Source organism: Nannospalax galili, unplaced genomic scaffold (assembly GCF_000622305.1).
Source record: "Nannospalax galili isolate Female #2095 unplaced genomic scaffold, S.galili_v1.0 scaffold77, whole genome shotgun sequence".
Lineage (NCBI taxonomy): Eukaryota > Metazoa > Chordata > Mammalia > Rodentia > Spalacidae > Nannospalax > Nannospalax galili.
The window spans coordinates 2633059-2638180 of record NW_008341457.1 but is presented as its reverse complement, the minus strand read 5'-3'; positions in this window follow the sequence as shown (position 1 = coordinate 2638180).

The following is a 5122-nucleotide window of genomic DNA, read 5'->3' as shown; positions in this document are numbered from 1 at the left end:
CTGTGTCTAGGTGCAAAGTCCAGATAGAGCATCAAGGAACCTCCTGGAAGCTTTTAGTGGCCATTCTTGTACTGTGGGAGAACAGGTTCTCTTCTTCCTGTTTCTCTACCCACTTGTTTATCAGCCAGTCTCAAATAACTCTGAGCTGGGTCATAACTTAGCCTTTTCTGAAGAGATGAAGAAAAAGAAAAATCACGCCATGTCTGTCCTTGTCAGGGACAGTGTCTTGAGCTCACCTCTGGACAGTCACAGCCCCACCCCCACTGCTCAGAATCACATCTTCCCGTGTCTACTGAACTCTCTTTTCTTCCACTCCAATCTATGCAAAAAATAACAATAAACCAATTCTAGAAGATAAGTTTGTAGTCTGTGATTATCTCCACAGAGGATCTTCCAGAACCTTCCACCTTGTGCCTCTTTCTGAAGTAAAACACCAGACTGTTAAGAGCAACTGTCCCCATGCAACCTGAGCAACCAGGTTGCTATCTGGTCGTAGGTGGGGTGGTGTTTGCCGTTCCCACAGCTCTGCGTTTAGCTGTAGGTGACCTTTAAAGATTTACATTTATTTTACTTGTATGTGCATCCCATGACACACATGTGCAGGTGAGAGGACAACTTGCTAGAATCAGTTCTCACCTTCTGTCATGTGGGTCCTAGGAATCAAGTTCAAGTCATCAGGATTGGTGACAAGCTCCTTTATCTACTGAGCCATCTAGCCAGCCCCCAGCATTTTTTTTTAATTTTTATTTATTTATGCCAGGTGTGGTAGTACACGCCTTTAATCCCAGAACTTGGGAGGCAGAGGCAGGTGGATCTCTGTGAGTTCGAGGCCAGCCTGGTCTACATAGTGAGTTCCAGGCCAGCTGGGGCTGCAGGGAGACTCTGTCTCAAAAAGACCAAAAAAATTTTTTTAATTTATTTTTATTTTATGTATATGAGTGTATTGCCTGCGTGTAGGTAAGTGCACCCGTGTCGTGCAATGCCCACGGAGGACAGAAGAGGTTGTCGGATCCCCTGGGACTGGAGTTACGGACAGTTGTTAGCTGCCATGTGGGTGCTGGGATTCGAACCTGGGTCTTCTGCAAGAACAGCCAGTGTTCTTAACCGCTGAGCCATCTCTCCAGCCCAGCATTGATTTTTTTTGAGACAGGGGCTCCCACTGAACATGGAGGGTACTGATTTGGCTAGACTGGTTGGTCAGTGAGCTCCAGGTGTCCTCCTGTCTCTGCCTCCCTAGCGTTAGGAGTACAGGCATGGGCCAACACACTTGGCTTTGTGTATGGGTGCTGGGGATCCAAACTCAGGTCCTCACATTTGCACAGTAGGCACCTTGCTGACGGATCTATGCCTCCAGCCCCTCAGCATGGTAAATATGCATAGCATAAAACTATTTTAAGCCAGGCATAGTAACCTATACTTGTGATCAGAGTGCTCAGAAGGCTGACTCAGGAAGATCATCAGCTCCAGGCTGTTTAGGTTTCAACACAGACTGTCTCAAAACAAAACAAAAACAAAAATAAACCCACAAGAAAACAAAACAAAATTAACATCTAGTGTTGGGATGCTGGCTCAGTGGGTAGAGTGCTTGAAGCTCAGTGGACAAAGTACTTGTGACTCAGTGGGTAGAGTGCTTATAGCTCAGTGGTAGAGTGCTTATAGCTCAGTAGGTAGAGGGCTTGTAACTCAGTGGATAGAGCGCTTATTGGTCAGTGGATAGAGTGCTTGTAGCTCAGCAGGTAGAGTGCTTGTAGCTCAGCAGGTAGAGTGCTTGTAACTCAGTAGGTAGAGTGCTTGTAGCTCAGCAGGTAGAGTGCTTGTAGCTCAGCAGGTAGAGTGCTTGTAACTCAGTAGGTAGAGTGCTTGTAGTTCAGTGGGTAGCACTCACCTAGCATGCAGGAGGCCTTGGGCTCATAAACCAGGCATGGTGGTACACACCTGTCATCCCAGCACTTGGGAGGTAAGGCAGGAGGATCAGGAGTTCAAGGGCAGCCTGGGCTATATGAGATCCTGTCTCAAAGGAAATAGAAGAGAAGAAGAGACAGAGACAGAGCTGATTATCAACCTACTGAAGCCGAGGCCTGGGAGGTTCGGCTGCCATGCCTGGCACATTGTGGTGAAACGAAGCTCTCATGTCATGTCGAGGTCCTCTTCCTACCAAGACCCTCATGCCCCAGTTCCTCTCTCTCTCCCTCCCTCTCTCTGTCTCAGAACCATGCAGTTCTGTCCACAAAGTGAACCAGGGCGCACTGTGCTCCACTCCAGGTGTGGCAGGCTGTATAGTTTTCAGCATCCCTTCTGTTGTGGCTCCTTCCTCCTTCTTCATGGTCCACAGCCCAGCATCACCCAGTCCCTCTGCCTGCCTCTGAGGACCCATGGTGATGCTGGGTGCTGGATGGTCCAGGATGGTCTACAGCTCAGGGTCCTCAGTTTGAGCCCCTCTGTAGCGTTCTTTTTTGCCAGGTGAGGTGAGGTAATTCTAGACTCTGGGGACCTGGATGTGGATATTTTTGGAGACAGTTGTTCAGCAGGTCACAGGCCCCCTTCTAGCCCCTTCTAGCTGATAGAGGCGTCCAGCTTCTCTAGTCACTGGCTTTGAAGGAAGACAGGGCCGTCTGATCTCAGTCTTCTGTCTGCCAGGTGTCCCAGTTGCTGGGGCCCAGGTTGGGTCTCCCCAGGACTGCCACACACTGGCATGCGCCTGGGACTTCCTGAGAACCTGAGGCTCAGGGTCAGCTCAGGTGGGTGGCTGCTCCAGACCTGCCTTGCTCGGCCATTGATACCCACTCCTGGCAGGACACATTTTGAATTTTTCTGGGTGGAAATAAGCCAGGTGTGTCTCAAGGTCAGGTGGTTATCAACTGCAGTGCTCCTGGGTCTTAGCGTCACCTCCTGTCACCGCTGCCACACACCTTAGTCCATCCTACCTGAGTTCCTTTTTCTTTTTCTTTTTGTTCTTTGCTTTGTGTTTGTGGACAGGGTCTCGTGTAGCCCAAGCTGCCTAAAAGGCACCATGAGGGCTGGAGAGCAGCTCAGCAGTTAAGAGCACTGGCTGCTCTTGCAGAGGACCCAGGTTCAGTTCCCAGCACCCACATGGTGGCTAACAACCATCTGTAACAACAGTTCCAGGGGATCCGATGTCCTCTTTCTGGCCTCTTCAGGCATTGCACACATGTGGTATACTTATATACATGCAGGCAAACACTCATACAGAGAAAATAATTAATTTTTTGGTCTTTTTGGGACAGGGTCTCCCTGTAGCCCAGGCTAGCCTTGAATTTACAAAGATCTGCCTGCCTCTGCCTCTGGAGTGCTGGGATTAAAGGCATGTGTCACCACGCCCAGTTAAAAATAAATAATTAAAAAAAATTAAGGCACACGCCTTTAATCCCAGCACTTGGGAGGCCGCAGCTCCAAGCTGAGATATTGGGACCTATGTGACTCTAGGCAGATCAGTGGAAGGGGCCTGTTGGTAAAAAATAAGGCCTTGAAGCCAGGTGTGGTGGCTAGGCCTTTGATCCCAGCACTTGGGAGGCAGAGGCAGGCGGATCTCTGTGAGTTCAAGGCCAGCCTGGTCTACATAGTGAGTTCCAGGACAGCTGGGGCTATAGGGAAACTCTGTTTCAAAAAGACCAAAAAAAAATAAAAATAAAAATAAATAAGGCCTTGTGCTGGGTCGAATACACAGGAAGGGTGTCATCTTCAATGTTCCTCAGAGGCTTTGTTGGCTTATTACAGGTTTAGTCCTTTACATATGTGCACCCACGTAAGCAATGCCCACAGAGGCCAAAAGAGGTTGTCGGAGCCCCTGGAACAGGACACACACACATACACTGACTCAACCTTGCACCGCGCCCCCATGGTTTCCTACAGGTGCCTGTGTTGTCCCAAGGGTCTGTTCTCAGGGAACCCTGCAGCTACTGAGCTGTGCACAAAGCAAGGCCATTCTGGAACTTCTTTTCATGTGATGATCACTCTGGGTGGATCCAGCCCAGCTTCGAGACACTGAGCCCAGAGAGCTGACACCTGAACTAGAGGAACCCACTTCACAAAAAGTTGCCCTACGTATACCATGCATGGTGCACACTTGTTATCCCAGCACTTGGGAAGCTGACGCAGGGGATGGCTGTGAGTTCAAGGACAGCCTTGGCTATATATAGTGAGGTCCAGGCTAGCCTGGGCTACATGAGGAAACTGCCTCAAAACAAAACAACCTAGACATGGTGGTGCTCTCCTATCACCCCAGTACTTGGGAGTTGGAGGCAGGAGGATCAAGGGTTCAGTCATTCTGAAATGTATAGGGCTGGAGAGCTGGCACAGTGGTTAAGAGCACTGGCTGCTCTTGCAGAGGACGTGGATTTGGTTCCAAGCACCCACATGGCAGCTAACACCCATCTATAACTCCAATTCCAGTGGATCCAATGCCCTCTTCTAGCCGAGGACTCTACACAATATGAGTGTAGTTATATATATGCAGGCAACACACACATACAACAGCCGAGCATGGAGGTGCACGCCTTTAGTTCCAGTACTCAGGAGGCAGAGACAGGTGGAGCTCTGTGAGTTCAAGGTCAGCCTGGTCAACATAGCAAGTTCAGGCCAGCTGAGACTACAGGACAGAGACCTGTCTCAAAAAGACCAAAAAAAAACTAAAACAAAAAAAGCCCCCAAAACAAAATCCCCCCCCATATAAAATAAAAATAAATATTTTAAAAAGAAAGGCAAGAGTGTTGTCACAGCTGGGCACCTGCCACCCTGTGTGCCTCCCCGCCTATGTGGTAGGGGCAAGGTGCAGAGTGGCCATTCCCAAGGAGGGAATTTCCTCCTATGGGTGGGACACTCAATTGCTCTGCAAATGTGCAAATGGAGATGTTAGAATTATCTATCCACAGCTGGGCGTGGTGGCACACTGTAGTCCCAGCACTTGGGAGGCAGAGGTAGGTGGATCTCTGTGAGTTCAAGGCCAGCCTGATCTACATGGTGAGTTCCAGGATAGCTGGGGCTATAGGGAGACCCTGTCTCAAAAAGAGGAAAAAAAAAAAAAGTAAAATCAGGGCTGTTGGCGTGGCTAAATGATGGACAATCCTTTGCCCATTTTTGAAGGAGTCTTGAGTCTGTTGCATAC